Genomic DNA, 19,775 nt, shown 5'->3' with positions numbered 1-19,775 from the left:
CCCACAAAAATTCAACTCCTGAGTCCTCAGTTTCTGGTCCCGGAAAGGTAAGTCAGATCTGACTTTCTCTGGGAGGGAAGCGGCTGTGACGAGGGCCCTTCCTTTTGACTCTGCCCACATTCCAGGACGCTGGAGGACAGAGTTCTGGTTTTCTGTTAGGCACCTCTCGTGTCTCTCTGGGAGGGAAGCGGCCCTGACAAGGGCCCTCCCTTGACTCTGCCCGCGTTCCAGGACGCTGGAGGACAGAGTCCTGGTTTCTGGCAGGCCGGCCTCTGTTAAGACTAGTCTCTCTCTCTCTCTCACTCTTTCCCTCCCTCCCTCCCTATCTCTTTTCCTTCTCTCTTTCAGGTCTCCCGGCGACCTGTTTTAGAACGGGAATAAGAAAACTGTTATAAACTGTGTGAATGAGTGCGTGAATGTGGAGTTCAAGGGCTTGCGCTTGAATTTCCAGTTTGTAGCTCCACGGCAAAAGCTACGGAGTTCCAGAGGGCCCTCACCTGCGGTTCCGTGGGGGACCTCATAAGGCTTAGGGCAGCATGGGGCATAGCTCCATCTGAGCTGGAGGTTTATTAGCCTGCTAATGCTAAGAGCGCAAGTCCCCTCAGAGGGAGTGGCCAGGCCGGCATCTGACTGATCCCATCACAAGACCCCCTTCCCTTGTCTGCCTATAAAAATTGTCATAATTGTTCATATACCCCAGTATCTATTATCCTGTTTAGTGTCTATTGTCCTGTCTGGTGTCTAAGTTTAGTATGTCAGGTCGTCGATGTTGCCCAAGACAACTGGGCAAGGACTTCGTCTAAGTCCTGAGTGCAGATTTTCTAACACAGGAGGTCTCAGGCGTGTCTCTTCCTGTTGCTGGGCCCTGAGGCCAGGTGCGCCTCTGCCAGTTTACAAAACAACCTCCTTCCCCAGCGGCAGGGGCTCCCCCACCCGACCCGACCCGCAGTGGAGGAGTGGGAGAGGACGGCGCCGGACCCCCTCCCCCAGGGACCCCCTTGGGCGCCCAGCTCCTGCGCCTTCAGGCGTCAAAGCCACCGACTTCCCCCAAGCACCAGCACGTCCACACCCAGCTCAGAACTCAGGAGCCCGGTCTGCTGCGGTGACCTTGGCCCCGGGCCAGGCTTCTGAGCTGGCTTGCAGCGCCTGATGGGGCCTGGAGGTGGGGTGGGGGACCTCGGAGTTGTCCTGGCAACCCACTGCTGCCCAGGATGGCTCCTCCCAGCCTGAAAAGGTCCAAATGGCCCCTTTCCTCCTCATCCCCATACCTTACACCCCGCACATCCCGTTTTCCTGTGTTACAGCAAGTCCAGCGCCTCCAAGACTTTGCTCTGCTCTCCCTCCTAAAACTCTTAAAGGGCCAAGTTTGAACTTTTTGCCTTCGAGTTGTGGAGACACAAAAATATTTAGGCTATAAGTCAGGAGAGGGGGATCACATAGGTCCCACTAGCCTCGGACCCGCCTCTTGTCCTCTCCCTAAATCTCGGAGCTTAAGGAAGCAGACCTTATGTGGCAAGAAGCGCTGGCTGTAGCTGTTTTCCTACTTCTTTTGGTTGTGATACTTCTGTTCTTCCAATACCCCAGCCCCCCAGGTCGTGAATTTCTCTGTCCATGCTGGGTTTAATATCTCTGCTCAAACCTTGTTAAATTGCCTCCAGAATGGGAAACTCTTCTTCCCGGCCTCATAAAGATTGGAGCCCTCTCCAATATATGTTACAAAATTTCTCTCTAGCCTTCTCAGAGGATTATGGGGTCTGCCTTAAAAAAGGCAAACTCCAACACTCTGAGAAATAGAATGGCCAAAGTTTGGAGCCGGGTGGCCCCCAGAGGGTCACTGAACCTCGCAATTGTTCAGGCTGTGTGGCTGGCGGGTTGTGGCTGGAACTCCCGGTCACCCCGATCAGTTTCTCTACATTGATCAATGGCTGAGTTTGGTCTGGAGCCTTCCTCCATGGCTCCACCCATGCGCCCTTCGTAATCCTACCTCCAAGGTCCTTTTGAGCCAGATCTCACTTTCTCCTCGACCCTCAGCTGGCTCGGCTCCTCCTGTATTGCCTCTTTCTGAAGAAGGGGAAAGTCTACCTCACTGAGTTCCGCTGCCTTATAACCCTCCTGCTCCCTTAGAATCTTCCCTTGTCTCCTCGACTAAGTCCCCTGTGGGCTCTCCGCCTATTGCTTCTGGATTGCGGCCGGGCAGGAGGAGGTAGCCCCCTCCTCCCACTGAGAGAGGCACAAATCCCTCTGGGGGATGAGTGCTCAGCTCCATTCTTAGTTTATGTCCCCTTCTTCTGACCTGTACAACTGGAAAGCTCATAATCCCCCCTTTTCTGAAAAGCCCCAGATCTTGACCTCACTGATGTAGTCTATGCTCTGGACCCACCTGGGATGACTGTCAACAACTCCTTTTAACCCTCTGAAGAGTGGGAATGTATTCCAAGAGAAGCCAGAAAGTATGTCCTTACATCAGCCGGTAGACCGGAGCGGGGAGCCAAAAACCTCCAGGAGGAGATTTTCCCCTCTACCCGGCCTGATTGAGATCCGAACTCCTTGGGTGGGAAGAGAGCTTTGGATAATTTTCACTGGTATCTCCTTGCGGGTATCAAGGGAGCCGCTCAAAAACCCATGAATCTGTTTAAGACAACTGAAGTTGTCCAGGGGCCTGAAGAGTCACCTGGAGCGTTTTTACAAGGCCTCCAGGAGGCCTATCGGACATACACCCCTTTTGACCCCGCAAGAATAGCTGTGCTATTAATTTGGCATTTGTGGCTCTGGCAGCCCCTGATATCGGAAAAAAGTTACAAAAACTGAAGGGTTTGCTGGCATGAACATTAGCCAGCTTTTAGAAGTAGCCAAGAGAGTTTTTGACAATCGAGAGTTAGAGAAACAAAAACAAGCAGCTCAGGCAGCTGAAAAGGCTGCTGCTGAAGCATCCAAAAGACAAGCGGAAATGTTAGTGGTGGCCATCCAGGAAGCCAGAAAGGAAGGGCCCCCATCACAGAACACTAGCCAGGGAACCCCGGGTCCACGCCAGAAAGGCCAGAAAAGAGAGCAGGCTCCCCTACAATAAAACCCAATGCGCTTATTGCAAGCAGATAGGACACTGGAAAAAAGAATGCCCATTAAAGCCAGAGGAGAAACCAGAAAAGAAAACGTCCTCACCCTCCCTACAGCAGAGGAATCTGATGATTGAAAGGGCCGGGGCTCCCTCTCACTTGGCTCCCCAGAGCCCATGGTGACCGCCACAGTGGAGGGCCATGGTGACGCTGTGTCGCCTATTTGTCTAGAAGACTGGACCCAGCGACCTCCAGGTGGCCAAATTGTCATCGGGCTGTTGCGGGCACAGCAAGCCTGGTTCAGGAGGCTGATAAACTGACTCTAGGTCAAAATTTAACCCTTACGGCTCCTCATGCCATACTTTGCTGCAAAGTGCTTCTGGCAAATGGTTGTCAAATGCTCGCATCCTGCAGTATCAGAGTTTACTGTTAGATCAGCCTCGTTTAACTTTGTCTCCCACAAGGTGTTTAAATCCAGCTACTTTGCTCCCTGATCCAGACTTCACCACACCTGTCCATGACTGCCAGAAACTGTTAGAGACTATAGAAACTAACCGATCTGATCTCCAAGATATGCCTTTAAAGGAGGCGGACACCACCGTGTTTACAGATAGTAGCAGCTTCCTTAAGCAAGGAGTAGGAAAGGCTGGTGCGGCTATTACTACGGAGACGGATAAACTGTAGACTCAGGCTTGCTGGCTGGTACCTCAGCACAAAAAGCTGAATTAGTCACTCGCACTCAGGCCCTCCAATGGGTGAGGACAAACGTATTAACATTTACACTGACAGCAGGTATGCTTTTGCACCGTGCATGTACACGGAGCCATCTACCAAGAGTGGGGGCTACTCACCTCAGCAGGAAAGGCTATCAAAAACAAAGAAGAAATTTTGGCCCTGCTTGAAGCTGTTTGGCTCCCTCAACAGGTGGCTGTAATTCACTGCAAAGGACATCAAAAAGAAGAGCAGACTCTGCAGCCTGGGAGGCAGCTGGACTCCCAGGTGCGCCTCTGACCCTGCTGCCTGCATTGTCCTTTCTGCAACCTGACTTGCCAGATCACCCAGAATATTCCCCAGAGGAGGAAAAAGGCTTTGGATCTTCAGGCCGGTACAAATCAGCAAGGAGGAGTAAAACTGGCCCAGCTTCTAAGGAGGCATTTCAAGATCCCCCCACCTTCAGGACTTAGTTAACCAAGCAGCTCTCCGGTGTATGGCTCGTGCCCAGATAAACGCCAAGCAAGGTCCTAAACCTAGCTCAGGCCACCGCCTCCAGGGAGACTCGCCAGGAGAAAGGTGGGAAATTGACTTTACAGAAATAAAACCACACCAGGCAGGGTACAAATACCTTCTGGTACTAGTAGACACCTTTTCTGGATAGACTGAGGCATTTGCCACCAAAAACGAGACTGCCACCACGGTAGTTTGGTTTTCACCCAATGAAACCATCCCTCGACATGGGCTGCCTGCTGCCATAGGGTCTGATAATGGACTGGCCTTCACCTTGTCCATAGCTCAGTCAGTCAGTAAGGCATTAAACATTCAATGGAAGCTTCATTGTGCCTATCGACCCCAGAGCTTTGGGCAGGTAGAACACATGAATCGCACTCTAAAAAATACTTTTACAAAATTGATCTTAGAGACTGGTAAAAAATTAGGTAAGACTCCTTTCTTTAACCCTTCTTAAAGTAAGATGCACTCCACTCCTTACCAGGCTGAATTTTTACCTTTTGAAATCATGTATAGGAGGGCTCCGCCTATGTTGCCTAAGCTAAAGGATATCCATTTAGCAGAAATCTCACAAGCGAATTTATTACAGTACCTACAGTCTCTCCAACAGGTGCGAAATATCATCCAGCCACTTGTCCGGGGAGCTCATCCCAATCCAGTTCCTGACCAGATGGGGCCCTGCCACTCATTCCAGCCAGGTGATGCGGTGTTTGTTAAAAAGTTCCAGAAAGAAGGACTCACTTCTGCTTAGAAAGGACCTCATACTGTCATCCTCACCACACCGGCAACTCTGAAAGTGGACAGCATTGCTGCTTAGATTCATCACCCTCACATCAAAAAGGCCACCAGAGCCCAACAAGAAACATAGGTCCCCAAGCCTAGGCCAGGCCCCTTAAAACTGCGTCTAAGTCGAGTGAAGCCATTACATTAATTCTTTTTATTTACCTCTCTTGTTTGTTTCCACCTGTTATGCCCTCTGTGCCTTCCTATTATTTTCTCCTCACTTCTTTCACAACAGGACGTGTATTTGTAAACACTACTTGGAAGGCAGGAACCTCCAAAAGGTCTCTTCTGCAGTCGATTCATGTGCTTTGTTGCGCGTACCCATGAAGAACCATGCAACCTGCTGGTCATAGGAGCGGGGAATGTCAACTTTGCTGCAGGGTTCGGACACACAGGAAGCCAGACTGGATGTAAAAACTCTAAAAGTGGGAAAAAAAAAAAAAAAAAAAGGGACTCCAGAGCGTTGACTTTTACCTCTGTCCTAAAAATCACCCTGACTCTAGTTGTTAAGATTCTTATCAGTTTTTCTGCCCTCACTGGTCATGTGTGACCCCAGCCACTTACCCTAGAGGATCAACCCAGTCCTCAACCCTCTCCATAACTCACACTTACCGTCCTAGACCTGTGCACTGCGAAAAATTGTAACCCTCTTACTATAACTGTCTGTAACCCTGGTTCAGCTCCATGGTATGATGACATGTCATAGAGATTAAGGCTTTATATCTCGAGATTTAATGTTAAAACTATGTTCATCATCCAGAAAATCTAGATAAACAATAGGAAAATACCACGCCCTGGTACCAAAGTATATTTAACTAGAATCCATGGCTGACTACTTTAATCACTAGGTTAGCTAGCCCCCTTCTCCTCCTACTGTTAGGCTTAGTCTTCAGGCCGTGTATATTAAATTGGTTTCTTAACTTTGTAAAGCAACGCATAGCTTATGTATCTTAAAACCCAGTATAACTCCCTTGTTATAACTGAGGAATCGATGATTTGATTCCCCAAAAACACAAGTGGGGAATGTGATACCCTACCTTGTTTTAATATGAATAGACTCTCCCTTAGCTGAGAAAGCCGGAGGGACTCCACTTGGCTCCTTCATTTGCAAGACATCAAGGGCTCCTTAACCGACCCCCTTCCTCAAGGACTTAACTTGTGCACGCTGACTCCCAGCACATCAAAGAGTGCAATTAATTAACTGATAAGGTAGGGTGGCAAGCTATGTCCGCAGTTCCCAGAAATTCGCCCGGGTGATAGTACCCTAAGCCCCTGCATTTGTGTCCGGTACATAGCACCCAAAGCCCTTGCACCTATCACCTTGTGATGGATTCAAAGCCCCTACAGCTGGAACAGTTTGTTTTCCTGTAACCATTTGTCTTTTTAACTTTTTTTTTTTTTTTTTTTTTTGCCTGTTTTACTTCTGTAAGATTGCTACAGCTAGGCTCCCCCTCCCCTCTCTAAACCAAAGTATAAAAGAAAATCTAGCCCCTTCTTTGGGGCGGAGAGAATTTTGAGCACCAGCTATTTCCCGGTTGCCAGCTAATAAAAGACTCCTGAATTAGTCTCAAAGTGTAGCGTTTCTCTATAACTCACTTGTTACAACAACTATCTTTTGACTGGCTTCTTTGCTCTTCCATCACTTGTGTATCTAATATCCGGTTTTAAATTCCAACCCCCCTCCATTGAAATATCTAGAGTGGTTTCTGGTTTCCTGACTAGAACTGATTCCCACTAGCCAAATTAGGAGCATTTAAGCTTAAACATAATACTAATTGATGCAAACACATATAAAAATGCATTCCTTATGATTCCCCCCAAAAAGAGAAAGCCCAAATTGCTAGTATTGGTGGACTCTTCTACACCAACTTCTTTCTTTGAACACTGGTAATTAGTAAAAAAATTAGTAAAAAATAAAGTAAAAGTTATCCCGCTTTTTCAGGCAGAATCATATTTCAGAAAAACCTAATAGCCCAAGTAGAAAACCTAATAGCCTAATAGCACTGTTCTTTACAGAAGGAGGCCAGCTAAATATGTCAAATGAATGTTAAAAGTAGAAAATCACTTTTTTCTAACTCCTAATAATTGATATGCACAAGGGCCATCAATGCATGCTAAAATCATAAGGTAAAACACTGGTAGGAAGCCATGCCTTTACTTGGTAGTCAGAAGAGGGGAGTGCTAACTTTAAATGGAGAGATTTGGCTTTCACTACTTGGGGCAGATTGCATATTCCAAAGATGGATGGGAGGATTCTATATCCCGTTCCCATATGCTCTTTCAGTGTGATGTCAACACTCCTCCATCAAGAGGCAGGATCTTTGTTCTCTCTGTCTGAATCTGGGCTATCTTTGTAACTGCTTCAACCTACAGAGTGGAGAAGCGACACTGCATGATTTCTAAGGCTAGCTTTTAAAAGACAATACGGCTTTCGTCTGGTTCGCTTTCTCTCTCGGGATGCTTGCCCTTAGAACCCTGTCACTACATTGTGAGAAAGCCAAGGCCACAAGAAGAGTTCACATAACTGCTATTACTATCTGCCAGTCATGTGAGCAAATGAACCTTCAGATGATTTTAGCTCCCAACCTTCATTTAAGTTATTTTGCTGAGGTTCCAGACATCAAGAAGCAAAGACAAGCTGTTCCAGCTATGCTTTGTCCAAATTCAGGAGTTGCAGAAATCATGAAAAATACTAAATAATTATGGTGGTTTAAAGACATGTTTTTGCATAATTTGTTATATAAGAGATAATGAATACACTACTCAAACTTTGCATCACCAGTAGTGGAACATTCTGACATTATGCACCTCCTAAATGTGATACAATATGAAGTAGACATTCCTCTGTGTACTGCCTATGAAGTATTGTTGCAGAATTTTGTTCCTTAGTTCTTGGCACATGACCAAGAAAATTTAGGCACACAGACACATTGAAGGGTGAGTAGGGCAGGATTTTATTGGGTGAAAAGGGATAAAAAATCTCAGCAAAGCGAGATGGAGTCCTGCTTACAGGCCCCCCACCTCACAGATTGAATCCCAGGCCACCACACAGGATCTGAAGAGGCCAGGGTCCTCCCACCTGCCCATGGTTCCACCCCGTTCCCCCAGTGCACATGTGGGCATGTGCAGAAAAGGCCCTGGTCGGGTTCCCTCATCTGCACAAAAGCATCTGATGTAAACACTTATGGGGCATGTTGGAGATTCTGCAGGGACCCCTTTTTATCTGCCTAGCCATTTGGGTGTCTCTGTATTACTGCCAAAAACATTAAACCTGAATCTAATTAAGGCTTTAGATCTATCATCTAGTTTATAGGAAACAGGAAAGAGAAACAAGCGAAATGTCACCATGAAGAAATGATCAGGCAAATCTGTATATAACATAAATAACCTGGTCTCTTAAATGCAAGTCAATGTCATTGAATAAAAAGATCCTCTTTCAGGTTAAAAGATTTAAGAGCATAGCCAAATATAAACCATGAACCTTGACTGGATTCAGTTTTGAGGGGAAAAAAAAGATATAGGGACAACTGTTGAAATTTTAAGAAGGATTGTATATTAGGTGTCAAAGGGGAATTGTTTTGCTAGTTATGATAATGGCATTGTGGTTATGCAGGAGAATATCCTTATTTTCTGCAGATGCATGCTGAGATATTTAGTGGTAAAGTGATATGCGATATCAATAATATGCTTTAAAATGGGTCCAGCAGTATAATTGGAAAGTTACATACATATATAGAACATATAAGGGAAAGTGTTCATTGTTCAACCTAGCTGAAGGGTATCTTTTTATTATTATTATTATTATTATACTTTAAGTTCTAGGGTACATGTGCACAACGTGCAGGTTTGTTACATAACTGAAGGGTATCTTAGTATTCATTGTATTATTCTTTCTAACTTTCTGAATGTTTTAAAAAGTATTTCCTAATAAAATTAAAGCCTGTGTGAAACAAATGTACTGATTGGATATTTACATTTTATGAAACATTCATTGATAAGAACTTGCAGGCTGGTGAATTTGGGAAAGAAGGGAGAAGTGTTAGTGATCAATTATGAGCTCATATGCTATTTCCAGTACTCTGGTGAAATTCACTGGCCATGCTTCCCATCTGCATGCATTCTTCCTAACACTACTCGCTGAACCTAGGCTGAGTGTTTGAACTTTTGTATTAGATGAAGGAGGTGAAGATATGAATTTCTTGAGTTATACTGTATATAAATATTATGTCTACACACAAAGCAATGTATTTGGCTTCTGACTTATCCATGGAGAAATGATATGCAGTGTATAAAGCTTGGTATCTGAAAAATCTGTCATTTTTAAAGTACTACATTTTCTTTTTTTTTTTTTTTTTTTTTTTTTTTTTTTTGAGATGGAGACTCGCTCTGTCACCCAGGCTGGAGTGCAGTGGCGCAATCTTGGCTCACTGTAGCCTCTGCCTCCCGGGTTCAAGTGATTCTCCTGCCTCAGCCTCCTGAGTAGCTGGGGTTACATGTACACGCCACCATGCCTGGCTAATTTTTGTATTTTTAGTAGAGACAGGGTTTTGCCATGTCGGCCAGGCTGGGCTCGAACTACTGACCTCAGGTGATCTGCCTGCCTCAGCCTCCCAAAGTATTGGGATTACAGGCGTGAGCCACATGCCCAGCTAAAGTACTACATTTTCAAATAAGCTTAGGTCTGCAGGCGATTAACATAGACAGATTTTCTTTACCAATGCAGGTTTATCTTTATTATCATGAGACTATTATTCTTTGTAAAAACTGTAATTCAATTTCAGACTAATATTTTAAATCTAGGATCAGTGAGGCAACTCAAAAAGCTCAGGTAATTAAAATTTTATTTCATCAGATGGTTCAACTTGATAAATGTGGGCTGTTCTAATTACAGATATTTTCTTGGTATAGTGATTGTGAGCTGTGCCTCATTTTCATACAAAAAATTGCAACTCTGATCCTTAATTGTGACTCAAATTCTCAGGAATACTCTTTAACTTTAAAACATTATCCAACAACATGTACCAAAAAGAACGCATGAAAAAACCTGTGAGCATCAGAAAACCTGGGTCTAGGCCTAGCTCTGCCATTTACTCACTCTTGGTTCTCCCTTCAAAATATAATCCAAATTTGGCTCCTTCTTACAAATTTGGTGTCTACCACCCTGGTCCCAAACAATATCATCTCTCCCCTGGATTATTACAAAACTGGTCCCTCTCATTTTGTTCTTGCCCCTACTGTAGAGTCTTCACATGCAGCAGAGTTGGATTAGGTCACTCCACTACTGGGGAACCTCCAGTAGGTTCCTATTTCTCTCAGAGTAGAAGCCTAATTCTTACAAAGGCCTACAAGGCCCTTCACAGGTCGCACCTCAACGCAGGGGCACCATCTTCTAAGCCTCCATATGCTGACTGCTCCAAACCCTTTTGGCCTCCATTCTGTTTCTGGAACAGGCTAAGTATGAGTCTACGTCACACCATTGTGTTGGCTGTTGCTTCGGCCCAGGAAGCTCTCCACCCCTGCCAGTGACCTCCTCCTTACCTCCTTACATCTCTGTTCAATGTCATTTGATCCTTTAGGCCAATGGTCCCCAACCTTCTTGGCACCAGGGACCAGTTTCATGGAAGACAATTTTTCCATGGACCGGGGTTGGGGGATGGTTTGGCAATGATTCAAGCACATTACATTTATGGTGTACTTCATTTCTATTATTATTGTATTGTAATAAAAAATGAAATAAGTATACAACTCACCATAATGTAGAATCAGTGGGAGCCCTGAGCTTGATTTCCTGCAGCTAGACGGTCCCCTCTGGGAGACAGTGACAGATCATAAGATCATCATGCATTAGATTCTCATAAGGAGTGTGCAACCTAGATTCCTCACATGTGGAGTTCACAGTAGGGCTTGTGCTCCTATGAGAATCTAATGCCACTGCTGATCTGACAGGAAGTGAAGCTCAGACGGTAATGTGTGCAATGGGGGGCAGCTATAAATACAGGTGGAGCTTTGCTCACTTGCCCACCACTCACCTCCTGCTGTGTGGCCCAGTCCTAGCAGGTCATGGACCAGTACCAGTCCATGGCCCAGAGGTTGGGGACCCCTGCTTTAGACCTTTTTGGACCACCCTATGTTAAAAATTATAGTTCCATTCTGCAACAATTTTTCCACACTTACATCCATCTGATGGGTTATACATTGTATTTGTCTTTCTCTCCCCACTAGAATTCTAATAAATGAAAGCAGGAGTTTTTGCCCCTTCTGTTCACTGCTGTGTCTGAAAGCTGTTCCAATAGGGCTTTACAGGAGAGGGCACTAAATAAATATTTGTTGAATGCATACTAACTGAAAGTTGGTGGCCTTGGGCAGATGACTTCTTTCCATGCCTCAGCTTCCTCCTGTGTGTATTAAGATGGTTGCACAAACATTTCTCTAAGGACCTTCTAGTTTGAATATTCTATGATTCTAATATTTCTAGTTACTTCTGGGCAATACATTTATGGTGAAATTAAAGGATATTCTCTCTGACTTCTCAAAAGAAGACATACAGGCACCCAACAAGCATATGGAAAAATGTTCAACATCACAAATCGTTAGAGAAATGCAAATCAAAACCACAATGAGATACCACTTCACACCCGTCAGAATGGCTATTATTAAAAAGTCAAAAAACAGCAGATGGTGGCAAGGTTATGAAGAAAAGGGAACACTTATATGCTGCTGGTAAGACTGCAAATTAGTTTAGCTACTACAGAAAGCAGTTTGGACATTTCTCAAGGGACTTAGATAGAACTAGCATTCAACCCAGCAATCCCATTATGGGGCATATACTCAAAAGATGATAAATTGTTCTACCATAAAGACACATGTACATGTATGTTCATAGTGCCCATCAATGGTAGTCTGGATAAATAAAATGTACATGTACATCATGGAATACTATGCAGCCATTAAAAAGAACGAGATCATGTCCTTTGCAGCAACATGGATGGAGCTGGAGGCCATTATCCTAAGCAAATTAACACAGGGGTAGAAAACCAAATAGCAAATGTTCTCACTTACAAGTGGGAGCTAAACAATGAGTACACATGGGCACAAAGAAAGGAACAACAGACATTCGGGCCTACTTGAGGGTGGAGGTTGGGAGGAGGGTGAGGATCAAAAAACTACTTATCGGGTACTATGCATATTACCTGAGTGACAAAATAATCTGTACATCAAACCCTGCAATATGAAAGTTACCCATGTAACAAACCTGCACAAGCACCCCTAAACCTAAAATAAAAATTGGAAAGAGAAAAAAAGGATATTCCGTCTGGATGGGTCATACAAAATGTAAAAAAATTCTGATAGTTACATGGAAGTCTCATCTTTTAAGAAAAGAGTCTATAAATTAGGCTTCAAGAAATACTGAAATTCTGTTACTAATTACATAATAAAAACTAAGAAGCTTTCATTGACTAAGGATCTTGATAAAAATGTGACCTTTTTTTCAGCCAGTAGTTTTAGTTTTCTAATTTATTTTGCTTATTAAGTATGGTTTTAATATTTTATAATTTATAAATAAATTACATGTAATCATAAATGAGTGTAGTGCTTTGAGTAGAATTATATTTGATAGTATGCAGTTTTGTTTCATAATGTTAAATGATTGCTTTTATGAAATATCCCATCTCCTAATAAACCATTGTCATTGTTCTATAAATGTACTTACTAATACAAGTGGCAAAAGGGAAGAATTACTCAAGATATTGAGGGATCTTCCTGACACATTGCAAAGAATGTGACTCAAACTGGAGCTAAGACTACATATGATTTGAGAGGTTAATATAATTTAATATAATATCAATTTAGCTCTGTTAAACTTGGGTTGACTCAAGTCTCTAAGGAACACACAAAAGTATTTATGAGAAATTATAATGTGTCTAGCAAGCTGTGCCTCAAACTCTTTATTATGAGTACTCTTTTGCCTTGGTGTATTGAAAAGCAATAAGTTAAGCAGCTTGGAAGCAAAATCTTGTTTAAAAAACTGAGATAAAATTTACATACAGTGAAATGTACAGATCTTGAGGATATGGCTCAGTGAGTGTTGACTGGCCCATATAGCCATGTAACCCACACCCCTATCCTTTTTTCAATTATTTCATAAAATTCTTTTTTATTTGAAATAATTATAGATTCACATGCAGTTGTAAGAAATAACAGAGGGATCCCTTGTACCCTTTACGACAATGGTAACATCTTGCAAATCTGTCTAGTACAGTATCACAACCAGGATATTGACATTGATACAGTCAAGATACAGAACATTTCCGTCACCACAAGGATCCTTTTTGTTGCTCTTTCATAGACACACACACATTTCCCTCCCACCACCACATCCTTCTTAGCCCCTGGCAACCACTCATCTGTTCTGCATTTCTATAATTTTGTCATTATAAGAATGTTATATAACTGGAATTGTACAGTCTGAAACCTCGGGATTGGCTTTTTTTGCTCAGTAATTTTCTTGTGATTCATCCAGGTTTTTGCACATATCAACAGATTGTTCCTTTTTATTGTTGAGCAGTATTCCATGGTGTAGATGTATCCCGGTTTGTTTAATCATTTTACCTTTTGAAGTACATCTGGGTTGTTTCCAGTTTGTGGTTATCAGGAATTGAGCTGCTCAATAAACTTTTGAATACAAGTTTTTGTGTAAACATGTCATCACTTATCTGGCAGTGCAGTTCCCCAGAGTGTTCTTGCTGGATCCTATGGTAGTTATTTGTTTAGTTTTCTTTTTTCAATTGTCAAATTGGTCTCCAGAGTGGCTGTACCATTTTAAATTTCCCAGTAAGCACTGCTTTCGCTGTATCCCACGAAATTTGATAAGTTGTATCACCATTTTCCTTCTTTCAAAATATTCTAAAATTTCTCAAGACTCTTTTTTTAAAACCATGTATATTTGCAAGTGTGTGGTTTTATTTCCGAATATTTTGGGATTTTTCTAGCTATCTTTGTGTTGATTTTTTGTTTAATTACATGTTGCTCTGAGAACATACTTTGTATGATTTCTATTTTACGTTGAGTTGTGATTTCTGAATTGGGATTTGGTCTACCTTAGTGAATATTCAATGTGAGCTTGAGAAGAATGTGTATTCCACTGTTGTTGGATGAAGTATTCTATAAATGTCAATTAAATTCAGTTGACCAATGGTTTATTGTTCAGTTCAACCACATCTATACTGATTTTTTGCCTGCTGCATCTATCAATTACTGATAGAGGGGTATTGAAGTCTCCAACTATAATAGTGATTTTTTTTCTATTTCTCTTGCAGTTCCATCAGTTTTTGCCTTATATATTTTGATGCTCTGTTGTTAGGTACACACACATTAAGGATTATTAGGTCTTTTTGGAGAATTTACCCCTTTATCATTAATGTCTCTCTCTTCCTGATCATTTTCTTTGTTCTAAAGTTGGCTTTGTCTAAAACTTATATATATATATATTTTTTTTTCTTCGAGATGGAGTCTCGCGCTGTCACCCAGGCTGGAGTGCAGTGGTCGGATCTTGGCTCACTGCAAGCTCCGCCTCCCGGGTTTACGCCTTTCTCCTGCCTCAGCCTCCCGAGTAGCGGGGACTACAGGTGCCCGCCACCACTCCCGGCTAGTTTTTTTTTGTATTTTTTAGTAGAGACGGGGTTTCACCATGTTAGCCAGGATGGTCTGGATCTCCTGACCTTGTGATCCGCCCGTCTCGGCCTCCCAAAGTGCTGGGATTACAGGCTTGAGCCACCGCGCCCGGCCTAAAACTTATATTTAGATATATGCCAGCTTTCTTTCAATTAGTGTTAGCAAGGTGTATATATCTTTTTCCATTCGTTTTTAATCTATTTGTTTATTTATATTTAAAATGGTTTTCTTTTAGACAGCCTCTACTTGGGTCTTGGTTTTTTAAATCTACTCTGACAGTGTTTGTCCTTTAATTGATATATTTAGACAAGTCACCTCTAAAGTGATTATTAATATATTTAGGTTAATATCTACCATATTTGCTACTGTTTTCTATTTGTGGTACTTGTTTTTTGTTTTTTTGCTTTTTTCAAAGAAGTTCCCTTCTTTTTCTGACTTCTCTGGTTTTAAGGATTTTATATCATTCCATTTTCTCTCTTCTCTTAGCATATATATTATCTTCTTTTAAAACATTTTCCTATGGTTTGTCCTAGAGTTTGCAATATATATTTACAATTAATATAAGTACAATTTCAAATAACAGTATGCCAGTTCATGGGTAGTATATGTGCCTTGTACAAGAATATGTGCAATTTCTTCTTACTGTGCCTTATAAGATCAATCATTTCACTTACCCACAAATTATAATCACCTGAAACATTGTTGCTATTGCTATTTTAAACCAACAGTAATCTATTGGATCAATTAAGAACGTAAAAAATAAAAAGATTTTATTCTATCTTCATTTATTCCTTCTCCAAATGCCCTTCCTTTCTGACAATATATGTCAGATCAAGTTTCTGATATATATCGTTTTCCTTCTGCCTGAATAAATTCTTTTAACATTTCTTACAAAGCAGGTTAACTGGCAACAAACTCCCTCAGATTTATTTGTCTGAAAAGTCTTCATTTTTCTTTCAATCTTGTAGGATAATTTTTTTTTCCTTTCAACATCTTACATATATCACTTTATTGTCTTCTTGTTTGCATAGTTTTTGATGAGAAGTCTGATGTGATTCTTATTCTTGTTGCTCTTATAGGTGAAGTGGGGTTCTTTATTTTGCCCTGACTTCTTCCAAGATTTTCTCATTTTTCTTTGGCTTTCTGTAGTTTTAATATAATATGCTCTGGTATAGGTTTTTTAGTATTTATCTTTGGTGTTCTCTAAGATTCTAATATCTGTGGTTTGTATCTGTCACTAATTTTGGGCAATCCTCAGGCACTATTGCTTCAAATATTTCTTTCTCTCCATCTTCTCTTTTCACTACTTCGGGTATTTCTATTACATGTATGTTTCCCAGCTGTTCATTCATTAGTCCTGGGACACAGGTTATTTACTCCTAAGGCCCTTCTGTTGTTTCCATAGAAAACCAAAGCTGTTAGGTAAGCCCCTCTAACTTTACTCCCAAACTTTGTCTCCCTTTTTGTAGGTAGCCGCTGATATCATTACTCAACTTTTTTTCCTTCCAGCTGTTGCTGTCAAATGTACTCCCTGGAGACCCCTCTTCTGAATGGAATGTGTAAGTAGGTCTGGGGGCTTCTCACTCTGTGGCTCCTTCTCTAGAATTTTACCCTCCATTATCAGTCATTCTGGCACTTCCCAACCCTCCCACTGACACCTCAAGCCAGTAAGACTGCTTTCTATTTGAGTTTTAGTTGTAGGGCTACTGACTGAGAAATACCCTCAGGGAAAAATCTGTCTAAATGTAGATCTTACCCAGTTTAATTCCTTTCTTTCTGGAGACATATTCTTTTTAATTTTTTTAACTTTTATTTTAGGTTTGGGGGTACACGTGAAGTTTTGTTACATAGGTAAACTCATGTCATGGTGGTTTGTTCTACAGATTATTTCAACACCCAGGTATTAAGCCCAGTATCCAACAGTTATCTTTTCTGCTTCTCTCCCTCCTCCCACCCTCCCCACTCAAGAGACCCCAGTGTCTGTTGTTTGCTTCTTTGTGTTCATGAGTTCTCATCATTTAGCTCCCACTTATAAGTGAGAACATGCGGTATTTGGTTTTCTATTTCTGCATTAGTTTGCTAAGGATAATAGCCTCCAGCTCCATCCATGTTCCCACAAAAGACATGATCTCATTCTGTCTCATGGCTATAGAGTATTCCACAGTGTATATGTACCACATTTGCTTTACCTAATCTTCATTGATAACCAATTAGGGTGATTCCACATCTCTGCTATTGTGAATAGTGCTGCAACAAACATTCATGTGCATGTGTCTTTAATTGTGGAATAATCTATCTTACTCTGGGTATATGCCCAGTAATGGGATTGCTGGGTCAAATGGAAGTTCTGCATTTAGCTCTTTGAGGAATTGCCATACAGCTTCCCAAAATTATTAAAACTAATGTACACTCACCCAAACAGCAAAGTTGGCAGCCCGCCCCCCGTCTCTGGGAGCTCCCACACAGGAAGGTTTCAGATGTGTCGGCTGGAGAACACCAGCAAGGGTGGGCGGAGACCCCGGTTGGGAGGTCCCATCCAGTGAGGAGGAATGGGATCGGGCACCTGCTTTAAGAAAAGCAGTTCGGCCATATTTTCATAGAGCAGCTGTGCTGTCCTGGGGAACCACTTCTACCCCCAATCGGCTTGGAATGGCTAAGTCATCCAAACAGCAAAAATGGGAACCCATCCCTTCCTCTGGGAGCTCTGTCCCAGAGAGGTTTCAAATCTCTGTTGGCCAGAAAACACCGGCAGGGGTGGGTGGAGATGCCGGATGGGAGGTCCTGCCCGTGAGGAGAAATGGGGTCGGGGACCCACTTTAAAAAGCAGTCTGGCCTCGTTTTGTAGACCAGCTATGCTGTGCGGAAGGATCCCTTCCACCTCTGGTCGCCTTGGATTCTCCAAAGCCCCAAGGCTGAAATGGCTAAGTTGCCCAAACAGCCAAGATGGCAGCCTGCCTTTCACCCTGGAAGCTTCGTCTCAGGGAGGTGCAAAGCTGCTGCCAGTGACTAGTTCGAATTCCAAGCCAGTGGGTCTTATCCTGTTAGATGCTGTGGAAGTGGGGCCTGCAGATTGTCACTTCTCAGCCTCCTGGATTCAGCCTTATTCCTAGGGGTATACACGAGGGTCTAACGTCCTGCTTTGTCAGAGTTGCAGCTACTTTTGTCAGGAAGCCCAGAAAGCCTGGGTATTGAAGGCTCCCAGATTTCCACACGTGTCTGAGTGGCTGCTCTGCCAAGACCCCACGTAGCTCTGTGCATCAGACTGAAGGCCCTGGTGAAGTGGGTTCACAAGGGGATCTCCTGACCTGAGATCCGTGGTAGAAGCGTGGGTTCCCAGGGTCGTACATTCACTCATGGCTTCCTTGCGCAGGGGAGGTTCCCCTGGCTCCGTGTTGCTCCTGGGTGGGCTGTCATTCTGCCTTGCTTTTCTCCATTTTCCGTGGGTCGAGTTGCTTCCTTGATTAGTCCCAATGCAAGTACCTGAATGTTTCCGTTTTAGGTTCTGTATTACTCGCTCCTTTTATTCCTCTCTATGAGAGTCATGCACAGTAGCTGCTTCTAGTCAGCCATCTTGGCCACCTCCCTCAGAGACATACTCTCATTTCCAGTTCTGCCTGCTTTGGTCATTTTCAAAAGCCTCAAATAGTTGGATTTTAAATATTTTGAATAGAATTTACATTTGTTATCTCTGGGAGGGTTAGTACATTTTAAGCTACTCTGTTACTGGAACCAGAACCTAGGAAGCTATCTCTTTACCTTTCTGATGAGAGCAGAAAAGTGCCCTTTTAGACTGTAGATATTACCCCTCATCTCCTTTGGTTACTGGTAATCCAAAAGGTAATGTGCCTGCTGTATTTTCTGTAGGGTCCATTAATATTTTTCTACTGAGAGTAGAGGGTAAGGAGAGCCACATTTTTCTGTTTTGAACATTTGTATTTTGGATTTAAGATTTTCTTCAGGAAAGACACATGTATAGTGGGCCCTCCATATCTGCAGGTTCTACATCCAGGAGGGGATTCAACCAACCATGGATGGGAAATATTTTTTTAAATGATAAAAAATAACAACTCAACACATTTAAAAGTTAAAAATACAACATAACTATTTACATAGCATTTACATTGTATTAGGTCTTTTAAGTAATCTAGAGATGATTTACAGTATACAGGAGGATGTACATAGGTTCAATGTAATACTATGTAATTTTGTGTATAAGAAACTTGAGCATCCTTGGATTTTGGGTATCTTCAGTGGGTCCTGGAACCAATCTCCCACATATATTGAGGGACAACTGTATAGCTACATTTAATTCTGGCCTGTTTTCCACAGCTTGGATGAATGTTGAGAGAATTGTGCCTCTATTAAATTTTTATTATCAAAGCTAATAATTAAGGTAAATACCTTTGCCAGCTGTCTTTTCTCATGTCCTTCGTGTTAACAGAAGCAGCTTTTGGTATTCATAATCTAGAAATAAATGATTCACTTCTGGTAAGCATTTCCAGGTTAGAGAGCACGATAAATCATGCCAATCATTTTTGTTTCCCTGAATTGAACACCCAAACCTCTGCTGTTCCCTATGCAGGGCATGGAGGTAAGTGTTCTCTTCTATTCTGAGGATCTCCTTGGAGGTGGGATTGGATTCAGAGATGTATATTCACAAACACCAATGCCATTATGAGTGTGAGCTGGCTTCTACCTTGGAGAGAGCAGCTCTTGCTGCTTCCTTAACTTGCTCTGAGATGAGACTCAGATTTGCAGCAACCCTATCATGTAAATTGCCAGGTTTCCTGTTCTGGAGCCCAGTTTGTCCTTTTAAGATTAGAAAGCAGCAGTGTTCTAACCCTGCAAGCTAGGAGTTCATGTGGCAGATGTGATTTGCTGCTTGTGTATGCTATTAGGGCAAAGACAGAATGATTTTTAAAAATCATGTTTTTATAATAGTCATTTGCAACATTAAGAGATTAGACCCCAAGAGTCTAATGGCTAACTTTATAAGGGGTTAAATCTCATGTGATGTTGACAGTCCTCCTCTGGATGGCTATA

General features: G+C 42.6%; 1 protein-coding gene across 2 annotated transcripts in view; it reads right to left on the bottom strand.

Moving 5' to 3' along the window:
- LOC112423687 (endogenous retrovirus group K member 16 Rec protein-like) overlaps positions 1–19,775 on the bottom strand; it is an 83,686-nt gene that overhangs the window by 44,587 nt on the left and 19,324 nt on the right. The window lies entirely within an intron of this gene.

Source organism: Macaca nemestrina, chromosome 19 (assembly GCF_043159975.1).
Source record: "Macaca nemestrina isolate mMacNem1 chromosome 19, mMacNem.hap1, whole genome shotgun sequence".
In the NCBI taxonomy this organism is placed as follows: Eukaryota; Metazoa; Chordata; class Mammalia; order Primates; family Cercopithecidae; genus Macaca; species Macaca nemestrina.
Note: the sequence above shows the minus strand (reverse complement) of the source record. Positions and strands in the feature narration are given on the sequence as shown.